Below are 12776 nucleotides of genomic sequence, written 5' to 3' on the forward strand. Positions count from 1 at the left end.
ATTCCCCCAACAAAGTCAAAAAGGCTCTCTAAAGTTCATGTCAATATGTAGAATGACCATCATGTCCATACGTAGTATAACTTTTCATATAGGGCTGGAAGAAATATTGGTGATCTTCTAGACCAGGGGTCGGCAACCTTAAACACTCAAAAGAGCACAAAGGTCCTAACCAGAAGCCCCCCATTCAATTCTGGAGCCGACAGGAAGTCCGGTTCCCCCACCATAGAGTCTCCTCCTAGCACAGCGTCCTTTTTCCTCTACCTGTCCTAACTGAAAGCCCTATCAATTGTGGAGCGGACAGGAAAACCCACCCCTTGCCATAGAGTCCCTTCCTGGTGCACTGTGCTTTTGCTCCCCATAACCGGAAGCTCCTCTCAAAATTGTGGTAGCGACATGGAGCCGCAGCAGAGGGATGAAAGAGCCACATGCGGCTCCAGAGCCGTGGGTTGCTGACCCCTGTTCTAGACCAGGGGTGTCAAACTCGATTTCATTGATGGCTGCATCAGGATTGTGTTTGACCTTGTACAGCCAGGGTGGGCATGGCCAACTTGACGTCACTCATGTCAGGGGCGCCTGTAGTGGCCCAAGTGCTCTGCCAGCGAAAACAGGCTCCTGAGTTCCGTGTTTGGCTGCGATGGCCTCCTGCAACCCTCTGCCAGCTAAAACAGAGCTTAGGAGGGCCGCACGCTGAGGGCCAAGTTCTGTTTTTGCTGGCAGAGGTGCTGTGGGCTGTGTTCTGTCCCCGTCTCACATACGCACACAGATAGCCAGGGGTTAAATAAAACTGGCAAACAACAAATTCTTTCGATAAGAGGATTGGCAGCAACCCAGTAGCTGCTTGCCAAGAACTTTACTCAGAGGTAGGGGTTGTTCCTCCGACAGATAAACCCAAACAAGATACACACAGTTCAAGAATTGTCAAGTCCAATCTGTATTAAATCCAAGGCAGATAACATTGTTTCAAAGATACAATGTGACTCGCTAGTAGTTAGTTTTGTCCATCACAGAGTCTGAATGGCCACCTCACCCCCTTTTATCCCCTGTGGGGTGTGGTCCAGTGACTCAGCTTAATCTCTGCCACGCCTCCTTTTCTGCTGCGTGCGCTTGTCTCTCCGACGCTGGTGTGGATCCAGCCAAGACTTATCTCCGTCACTGTCCGACTGTGATGAGATACCTGGCTCCTGGCCAATCTCTTCTCCTTTGGGAGACACCTGAGGCATTGCCAGAGAGGAGGGTCCTGAAGAGGGAGGCCTGGCCAACTCCTCTCCTTCATGTTCGGAGCCTTCTCCCTCCGATAAGTCGGCCTCAGGGGTTGGAGTCACAACAGGCTGGTCCTTCACTGTTTACAAGGCAGCCCCATGGGCCAGATCTAAATACCCCCAGGGCGGATCCGGCTCGTGGGGCTTGAGTTTGACAAACCTGTTCTAGATCAACCCTTTGCTCCGATGAGCTTTATACATCCCAGTTAAATAGTTGTCCAGTCTGTTTTTGAAAACCTCCAGTAATGGAGCATTCACAACTCCAGGAGTCAATCTATTCCATTGTTTAATGGCTCTCATTTTCAGGAAATTTCTCCTTACTTCTAGATTGGATCTCTCTTGGATAAACTTCCAACCATTATTTTCAAATAAAATACTTTTTTTTTTTTTACTTAACAAAAGCATCTTTCAATTGGCTGGTTTTGTTCTTACCGTACAGCTACTGTCAACTCAGAAGGTGGCCTGACTGAGGCCGTCTTGGAGACTCAATGGTGCTGAGGGAGAGGGAGGCGGGAATAGAGATAGCTGGGGTTTTGTAGCCAAAACAAAATAGTTTCCCCACAGGTGGCTGAAAGAGGAGGAGTGAAGTTTCCAAGCAACCGGACAGAACCTTGATTGGAACATGTGACTGATTGTTTGGGAAAGGGAGAATAACTTACTTTTAATTAGATGAAAACTGTGGGAAGCTTTAGAGATGGTTTTCACCAGTCTGTGCCAATATGATATGTCCAATAAACCTATTCTTTGAGGAACCTGCTTGCCTCAGAGTTCTGCTTGCTATGGGAGTATTACATGGAACCCTGACAGTTACATTGATTATATTAGAATAGTGCAGAAAATATATTATAAAAGTTCTGTCTTGCAAATTGGAGAGCTCTGATTTTGTTTAGGTTCTGCAACTAAGAATGCACTTAGGTGCACATTGGCATCAAGATGAAGTTTTCTGGCATGGTTACTAATAATAAGGGCAGCTAGAGGATTCACATTAGCTTCCTATCAGGCTCCCAAACCAGAAATGTCATGTGGCGATTCATTCAGGCTGCGTGTCAACTTGCAAAGCATCCCTGGCCTGCTCTCAAGTTGCCATAGGCAAGGGGGATGGGAAAATGGCAAAGCATCATGGCAGCCAAAAAACAAAAGCACATTCCAGACATACCTCTCTCAAGGCTGTCTCCCAAGGTAACCCACAGCGGACGGAGGGGAGTGATCTCCACAACCTGTGAAATTGCCCCATTGGCAAACGTAACTGATGACAGATCCTGGAGGGAGGGGAAAAACAGGGTCAATTATGGGCCATAAATTATGTTGGGTCAGAGTTGGCTTCACTTGGAATGTGCCGACATGAAGCTCCTAATGAATAACTGGATTTCTTTTGAAGCTTGGCTCGAGGCTGATGATTTAATTAGGACTTCCATTGGAACCCTGACACTGAGTTCTTCCTTGTTTCACACCTGCAGACAGAATCTTGCCAGACTAAGCACTCTACTCTCTGCATCTACCATAAAGTCTGAAAACTGTTAGACAGGGTCCGTCTACACCCTCTTTCTCTCTTTCTCTCACACAAAGTAGCTGGACTGAGTTATCTCTTATTCATCTGGAATGACTCCCTTCCTCCTGGGCATTCAGCCTTGAACACTCCGTCACCATTGGACGAGAATTATTGCAACTCTTTTGCATGTAAATTTAGGTTAATGTATGCATGTGATTTTAAAAAAAAACAACCACCAAAACAATATTTTCTTTGTAGCAATGCTCTAAAAGTGACGTGTCCTGTTCCAAGATTAGTTCTTTTAAATTATTTCAAGTGAAATCTCAAAGCGAATTGATCAATGAAGAAGAAATATCTGGGCAATAACTGTAAATGACTGGTACATAAACATCCATTCTTGACTGTCTGTTCTTCTGTTTAGTCATACACAAATCTGCCATAGTAATGGTCATTGGTTTTAGTATTTACAGCCCAGGGAGCATCCAAGCAGGGTCATTGGCTACATTTTTGTGGTTTTCTTTCAGTAGGTTGGTACAGCAGAGGATGTTATCAACGTGACAATGCCACTTTGATTTGTGATAGATGTCAGAGATCCCCAAGTCTCTACTTTTGTTGCTTAGTTATGGATGGCGCTGGCTTTCTAGAACAACATTTAAAAAAAGAGAGAACAAATCATGGTGATATAATCTGTGAGGTATATAGGAGATATATAGGAACATCCAACAGCTTTGATATTAAGCAGTTTGATGGATCTGAAGGAGGGGTGAAATCCAGCAGGTTCTCACAGGTTCTGGAGAACCGGTAGTGGAAATTTTGAGCAGTTCAGAGAACCAGCAAATACCACCTCTGGCAAAATCTCGAGATTTTGCAATATCCTTACCCAGGAATGGGGAGGGAATGGGGATTTTGCAGTATCCTTCCACTGGAGTGAGGTGGGAATGGGGATTTTGCAGTATCCTTCCCCTGGAGTGGGGTGGGAATGGAGATTTTGTAGTATCCTTCCCCTGCCACACCACCAAGCCACGTCCACTAAGCCACATCATGCCCACCAAGCCATGCCCACAGAACCGGTAGTAAAAATATTTGGATTTCACCATTGATCTGAAGTAGGCTTGTCCATATGTCTTGTCCATATGTCCCTGTCTGGCCAGAAATTTCATTCATTACTTGCCAAATATTTCCCAAGAAGTAAGTCTATCCTGAAGGTGATGGAAAGGCATTTTTAGATCCAGTGAAGGGCCAGTTCCAGAATGTCTCTCCCAAATCCTCCATTCCTGAGCACTTGGTCAGAGGTCAAGAGATTAGCACAAGCACACAAGTCATTTCCATTAAAGTCAAATCCATTTGGAGGTGAAAAAAAGAGAAGCTCCTTGCATCTGCTTAGGCTCTACTCCAACGGCATTGACTTGCAGCTTTGACTTGGCAAAGGTAAGATGAAACTTACATTAAAATCAACATTAAATCAAACATTAGAATCAAAATCCTGGGAAGTATTAATACTGCTTTATAAAACCTTCGTAAGACCACACCTGCGTCCAGTTTTGGTACCATATTACAAAAAAAGATGTTGAGACTTTGGAAAAAGTACAAAGAAGAACCCTTATTACATTGTAACAGCTAAGGCGAAGCACCCATTGACATGAGTGATGTTGAGTTGGTCACGTCCACACGGTCACATGACCACCGAGCCACACCTACCCAGCTGGTCATTAGGGCAGAGAACCTATTGTTAAATTATTTGAATCCTACCACTGCACCAAGCTCAGAAAGGACCAAGGATCACACAACTCTCCCAATTTCAGATTATAGAGCTACTCTTCTGACCAATGCAGGCATCATTACCAACAAGTTCCTTAAAACATGGACTGAACTGAAGAAGTTTTCTTGGATGGGGAATGAAACGTTTTCAAGGATGAAAAACCAAGGAAGTCCAATTGCCTTTGGGGACAACCATGACCAGGATGATTGAGAATCTCCAATATGGGCACATGGTTTTGTTGTTGTTGCTGTTGTTTGATGGTGGGGAGGAGGTCCTACTTTGATTCATAGGAATTAACTCAGAAACCTTAACTATAAAACAGAATTCACCTTTTTGTGTACAAAGCTTTGGTGAACTTGGATATCAAAAACTTGTCCTCACTCTTTTTCAATCTTTATAATTCTATGATAAAAAAAAAAAATTCCAGAGTTTTAACACAAGGAGGTGAAACACACACACACACACACACACACACACACAAACACACACACACACACACACACACAAGCTTGACCATAGGAGTCTTTTCATGGCTTTTCGTGGACATTTGGTTGATTGCATGCTGTAGGAATTCCAGCAACCTAAATAGGTGCTACTAAATATGTGAAAATAATATGCTCTTAAAATGCTTTGCAAAATTATTCTTGGACAGTTCTAAAAGAGCCTAAGTAACTATTTCAACTGACTGACTTGCTCTTTATGCTACATATCTTAAAAAAAACAATATTGGTAGCTTAGCAAATGTCAAATCTAACCATTTACAAAATAGCAAGGAATGCTGGCCCTTTTCATAGAGTTGTGGATATTATGAGGAGGAGGAGGAGGAGGAGGAGGAGGAGGAGGAGGAGGAGGAGGAGGAGGAGGAGGAGGAGGAAGGATTTGGGTCATACTTTGTAATTACATCAAGGAATCTATGCAACAGACCTCTCTTAATTTTCTTGGCACCAAGCTTGTTCTTGAATGTCAGTCTATTGATTGACAAACAAATCATTAGGGAAACAAAAGTGACATGCTTTTCTCTGGAAAGATAATGAAGATTGTCAGCTTTCAATAGACATATAAAAATAAACCACATTTACACTCCATTTACAAGAGACAATAAAAAGAAACTAAGAAAAAAACAAAAAGTCCAGAACATACCCTTTCCAGCAATCAACATCCAGATAATCATGGGTTAACACCAGACAAACAATCAAGCAGAAAACAATGCACCAGTCAAGGAGATATGGGGGAGAGGGAACCCCACACCTACATTTTCATTTTCACTTCATATAACCTTTCTCTTTTTCTCCCATACCCAATTCTCACTGGATATTTTTTATTCTTTTGACAATCATTCATTCTTCACACATATTTACAAGCACTTTTCTAACATAATTTGTCCATCTGAAATATTTTTTGATACATCTTTAATAAGCACTATTCCACTCTTTCCACATCAATCCATTTGGTCCAGTTTTTGTGTCTTTGTGAAAAACTCCCCATTTGTCATTCCATGCTTGACTTTCCAATGAAAGTGAAGTAAGTCCCTTTTTGTTCTGTTGAAATTGCCGTATATCAAAACAATGCCAATTCTTTACTATTATTATTATCTTTATTCATTAAACATGAAACTCGGTCAACTGAACATTCAAAAATGCATCACAAATACCATTGACTGGTGCTAATGGTTGATACGGGTTGCTGCCAGCGTCCTAGGTATCAACCAAGTTCCTTCTTAAGATGTACAATGTTCTGAATAGCGCTGTTTTTTGTAGTTCCGCAGGTGTTATTGCAGGAAGTGATAATTTGTTGATGTATCTTATAAAATTCTTGGACATGGTACCAAATGCCCCGATGACAATGGTATCCCTGTTACATGTTTCTTCCATTGCCGTGTAATTTCGATAGCCAGGTCGCGATATTTCATGATTTTTTCCAGGTTTTTTTCTTCGACTCTGGCATCTCCTGGTACCACGATGTCAATAAATTGTACGTTTCGGTTTTCAACAACTGTGATATCTGGCGTGTTGTGTTCCAAGTGACGATCCGTCTGTATTCGAAAGTCCCACAAGATCTTCACCTTCTCCTTTTCTATAACTTTTTCCACTTTATGTTCCCATGACTTTTTGGATACAGGTAAGTCGTATTTTTTACATAATGACCAGTGGATTAATTTAGCAATTCGGTCGTGTCTAGCTTTGTAAGCAGTTTGTGCAATTTTGCTGCATTCACATATTAAATGTGAAACAGTTTCAACTTTGTTGTTGCAAAGTTGGCAGTTTGGATTGTCGGTGGATTTTTGTATCTGTGCTTTCATGGCATTAGTTTGTAGTGCTTGTTCTTGAGCAGCGAGTATTAAACCTTTCTTGATGGTTCCCATCTTAAGCCATGCCCATGTAAAGTTGTCATCACATTTTCCCTCAATGTTTTTCAAGTGCTGTCCATGCAAAGCTTTGTTTTTCCACCTATTTAATCTGTCATCCAGCTGTTTTTCCTTATATTCTATCTTTGATGATGATGATGATGATGATGATGATGATGATGATGATGATGATAATGAACAAACTGACATTAGAAATCAATGACAGAGAAGAAACTGACTACTACAGTGTTTGCGATTTGTGGTATGAGTGGTTGAAGAAAAGAAAAGGGTAGTGAAGCTCGAGAAAGCAAAAAGTTAAAAGGGATAATTAACTAAATGAGTATTTGGATATGAGCCATACTACTGGTAGTAGGGAATACAAGAGAGTAAAGAGGCAATCTTATGTAAATAAAATGTAATATTAAATATTAAGGATAACCAAAGTAAGAAACCCTATGGGTAGTATCTCTGAACTAAGATAATGAATTAATACTATGTAAATAGTAATGTAAATATTATGAAGGTATATCAGTATATGTATACGAACACCATGAAACCAGAAGGATGTAATTGTACTACAATTTTTTAAACAATAAAAACTTATAACAATAATAATAATAATAATAATAATAATAATAATAATAATAATAATAATATTTTGGTTATATTGATGTCTGTTTTTTTTTTAATATGGGCCTTCTGAACGAAAATATAATATCCAAAATGTTATTTCTGCAATAAAAATGGACAAGGCTGATATAAAATAATATAACCAACATAACTATTCAGCTGAATATAATGGTTCCACCTCATTCCACCTCATCATTATCACTTGCTGTTGTTTACAAACTAGAACAAAAAATATATACGGTATGATGGACAGTTCATGCTTTCCATTATTCCAGCCTCTTCTGGACATTTTTGGACCAATGGCAAAAATTGCTGTGAATGCAAAACTATGCGCTTAATTTTTTTTTTTTTTAAATGAGGTAGGTTTTCCCTACGGGGAAAAAAAATAGAAATATAGAAATGGATCATTTCCCAAAATAGGGATGATGAACTAGATGAAAAGATTGCTGTTCAAATGGTTGTTCATTTAAGCACTAAGAAAGTGATGCTTATATTTTAAAGGGGAAAAAAATGGGGAGTTCTTAAGAAGATCAAAAGCTCACTCCATGATGCCTGCTGGCTTTATCTTCACTGTATGCAACCTTCTAAAGCTAATTCATCTAATTCGTGTCTTTGTGGGATGCGGATGTGACAAGGATAGAGGCTTTCGTGTTCTACTTTGGGAATTTCTGTAAACAAATTAGCAGCCACTTTGGAGGGGGGGAATTTGATCAGATTTTTTAAAAAATATTTGATCTGATCCAAGGCTTGGTGTTCAGAGGCACCAAGATGGAGTCTTGTTTTGTCTTCAAAGCTGATATATACTGGAGGAGGAGAGGAGGAAGAGGAGGAGGAGGAGGAGGAGGAGGAGGAGGAGGAGGAGGAGGAGGAGGAGGAGGAGAAGGAGGAGAAGACGAAGAAGAAGAAGAAGAAGAAGAAGAAGAAGAAGAAGAAGAAGAAGAAGAAGAAGAAGAAGAAGAAGAAGAAGAAGAAGAAGAAGAAGAAGAAGAAGAAGAAGAAGAAGAAGAAGAGGAGGAGGAGGAGGCGGAGGAGGAGGAGGAGGAGGAGGAGGAGGAGGAGGAGGAGGAGGAGGAGAGAAGAAGAAGAAGAAGAAGAAGAAGAAGAAGAAGAAGAAGAAGAAGAAGAAGAAGAAGAAGAAGAAGAAGAAGAAGAAGAAGATATATGTATATATGTGTGTATATATGTATATGTATATCCCAGTGGTGAAAACCAATTATTTTTACTACTGGTTCTGTGGGTGTGGCTTGGTGGGCGTGGCAGGGGAAGGATACTGCACAATCTCCATTCCCACCCCACTCTGGGGCCAGCCAGAGGTGATATTTGCTGGTTCTCTGAACTACTCAAAATTTCTGCTACCGGTTCTCCAGAATCTGTCAGAACCTGCTGGATTTCACCCCTGGTATATGCATATGTTCTGTATATGTTTGTGTGTATGTATATGTATATACATATAGCTCCCATAGGCCAGACAAGAAATAATGGATGGAAACTGATCAAGGAGAAATTCAACTTAGAAATAAGGAGAATTTTTCTGATAGTGAGAACAATCAACCAATGGAACAGAAGTTGCCTTCAGAAGTTGTCACCACACTATAAAAAAGATGTTGAGTGCAGAGAAGAGCAACGAAGATGATGAGGAGGCTGGAGGCTAAAACATACTATGAACAGTTGCAGGAACTGGGCATGGCTAGTCTAGTGAAGAGAAGGACCAGGGGAGACACGATAGCAGTGTTCCAATATTTGTGGGACTGACACAGTGAGGAGGGGGTCAACCTGTTTTCAAAAGCACTTGAAGGCCACACAAAGAATTATGGATGGAAATTGATCAAGGAGAGATTCAACCTAGAAATAAGGAAGAATTTTCTGGCAGTGAGAACAATCAACCAAAGGAACAGAAGTTGCCTTTGGAAGTTGTGGGAGCTTCATCGCTGGAAGCTTTCAAGGAGAGACTGGACTGCTATCTGTCAGAAATGGTGTAGGGTCTTCTGCTTGGGTGGGGGGTTGGACTAGATGACCTATAAGGTCCCTTCTCTGTCTGTCTGTGTGTGTGTTTGATCTTTTCCCCAAATTGCTATTGAGCACAGTATGCACAAATAGCTTAATTATATATTGTGGCTATTTTTTTTTTTTAAAAAATGTGCAGCTCCATCTATTGTGCATAGTTGCCATTCAAAAATACAGAACTGGTATTATTATAGCGTGTGTTGTTCCTCATTTGAAATTGCAGGCTTGATTTTATTGTATCATTTTCTTTAAAGAATAAAGCCTGGACTTGCTGAAACATTAGTTCCTGCTAAGAGCAGACAGTGGGCTATTATGCATGGGCCTTCATTCAAAACCACTGATATGGATGTGCGGCATCTCTTCTTTTTCAGAAGTATCACCTTATATTCTGCACATATATAGAATTAAAAAGGGGAAAAAGTTACAATTTTTTTAAAAAATAAGTGTTTTGAAGAAGGTTTATCTAAAAATGGATTCTCTAAGTATGGCACATTTTTCTTTCTTATTTTTGATCTCAGTAGATTTTATGGTGAAATCCAATACGCCTCCTCCTCCTCCTCCAATATACCGTAACTCAGCTTTGTAGGTATGTGCGCATGTATATGCTTAGGAGCTACAGATATTTTAATCTTAGAGCCTGGATAGCTCTGCAGACTAAAGCCCTGTAATTTAACACCAGCTGTCTGCAATTAAAGTAAGTTCGAATCTCGCCAGGCTCAAGGTTGACTCAGCCTTCCATCCTTTCTAAGGTAGGTAAATTGAGGACCCAGTTTGTGGGGGCAATAAGCTGACTTTGTATAAAAATATACAAAAGGATGAAGGCTATTGCTTAACGCACTGTAAGCCGCCCTGAGTCTCTGGAGAAGGGCGGCATATAAATCAAATTAAAATAAAAAAAAATTAAATTAAATTAAAAAAATCTTTGGCATTCCATATTACTAGCCAGAATAACATCTCTGCAGATGAAGGCTCCAGTGGAAAAAAATGATATAGCTAGTAAAAGAAGACCATATTTGATAAAAAGTTTATATATCTAGAATCTCTATATATAAAAGCAAAAACCACTCACGCTGTAATCACGAAATCTCCAGAACCGTAAAGCCTACAAATGTGAAATTTGCCACATATGTTTCTCTTGGCTTCTAGGTGCTCACTAAGAAAGGATTTTTCGAAATGACCATTAGAGCATTAGTATTTCCTATATTATTATTAACAGGCTCTGATGCTAAGAAGTTGTACTCCCCCTCCCCACCTGAAAAAGAAATCTGTTCCAAATGCAAAACACAAGCAGAGGAGAGGAGTTTCACTTTCAGTTTTACTTTCACAGCAGCAAGCAGCTTTACCACAGAACAGTTGAGCTAAGCCACACCCAGCCTCCTTCCTGTCTCCTTCTTGCTCACACAGCAAATACTGTTTGAGTTTCCAAACACCCCTCAACTCTCTCACACACTGACAGGATGCTAGCCAGATGAATACCGATGGATGCTGCGGGCCGGGACATTCTACTTCCCCTCCCCCTCTGTTCCAACTGCCAGTTGCATTATATTAACACACTCTGATGCTACGGAGTTACACATTCTACATTAAGTTTCAGGCTGCAAGTGTCAATTGATCAAGCCTGAGCACATAGTTTCGTAGCGAAGCATATATATATATATATATATATATCAATTTTCTTACTTCTTCGTAGGGTCTATGTGTGTTTTTCTTCTAGCCAGGTTTTCCCTACGTAGCCAAGGTTTTTTTTTTTTTTTTTTTTTTTTTTTTTTTTACTTTTTTACTAAGCTGGAGCTACAAAAAAAAAACCTTGGCTACGTAGGGAAAACCTGGCTAGAAGAAAAACATATATATATATATATATATATATATATATATATATATATATATATATATGTATGTATGTATGTATGTGTATATATATATATATATATACACACCAGTGGTGGCAATTGTGCCTCAGCAATACCTCAATTTTATTATATCTATATTTATTTATCTAATTTATTTAGTGCTTCTGGGGACCAGGGAAAGTGAAAACGGGATGCGTGTAGGCCAAAAACTATTTTTTTTCTTGTTTTCTTCCTCTGAATCTAGGTGCGTCTTATAGTCAAAAAAATACGGTAAATTAGATTCTGAAAAAAAGGCTATATAGTACGGAAAATGATAGATATGACTTGGGATTGATGGTTTTTATCCTTGCTGTGAAGTTTAGCACCAGCTGTCACATCATTCTGAAATTTGGCCTAGTTTCTATCCCAATATCAGATCTTTCTTAGAAGCCATTGTTCTAACAGTTTTGCACTAAATGCCAAAATGATGTAATGACTGATACTGTATATCATGTCCTCATTGCTGATAAATCAACACTCCAGCTTTCTCTCCAATGATTTTGCACCACATTCCTCACATATATTAGAGCCTGCATACAGATTTGATAACTAGATTCCAGGGATTTCAGTCAATCAATTTCCCCCAAATAAAGGAAATGAATGAAGAGAATCTTAAGTAATAACATACCAAGAATGGTTACAGGAATTGGGAATGTCTGGTCTAATGAAAACAAAGACTCAGGGAGACATGATAGCAGTGTTCCTGTCAGCACTTCAACCTGCATTTACTCTAGCGCTGACATAAGAAGGAGAAGCAAAGGCGTCTGGAAAGGGACATTTGACTTTTCACCTACTTATTTTCCCTGGAGATAATATCCCCTAGGAGATGGGATGGGAGGGGGGAAATTCCTTTGAGCTGGAGCAGTAGATTAGGGGTAGAATGACTTGGAAGATGGCCAATGAGTGCAGGGGAGTGGGGAACAGAAAGGGAGGGTTTTGGGGCTGGACGTCAGTGTTGGCTTTGTTTGGAGTCGGGTTAGAATGTCGTGCTTAATAAATAGGAGTTTTTCTTCAAAGACTTTGTTTGAAATGCAATTTATTTGAGACAACCTCGAAACTTGACAGTTCCAATATTTGAGGGACTCCTACAAAGATGAGGGGGTGAAGATATTTTCCAAAGCAAAATGAGAAACAATGGAAAGAAACTAACCAAGGAGAGAAGCAAGCTGGGATTAAGGAGAAATTTCCTAATGCTGAGAGCAATCCACCAGTGGAACAGCTTGCCTTCTGAAGTTGTGGGTGCTCCATCACGGAAGGCTTTCAAAAAGAGACTGGACAACCATTTGTCTGAAACGGTATAGGGCCATGATGGCGAACCTATGGCATGCATGCCACGGGTGGCACGCGGAGGCATATCTGTGGGCATGCGAGCATTGCCCTAACTCAGCTCCAGTGCGCAAGC

The sequence above is a fragment of the Pituophis catenifer genome, unplaced genomic scaffold (genome assembly GCF_029215685.1).
Source record: "Pituophis catenifer annectens isolate HBS135680 unplaced genomic scaffold, rPitCat1.0.hap2 SCAF_8, whole genome shotgun sequence".
Classification (NCBI taxonomy): Eukaryota; Metazoa; Chordata; class Lepidosauria; order Squamata; family Colubridae; genus Pituophis; species Pituophis catenifer.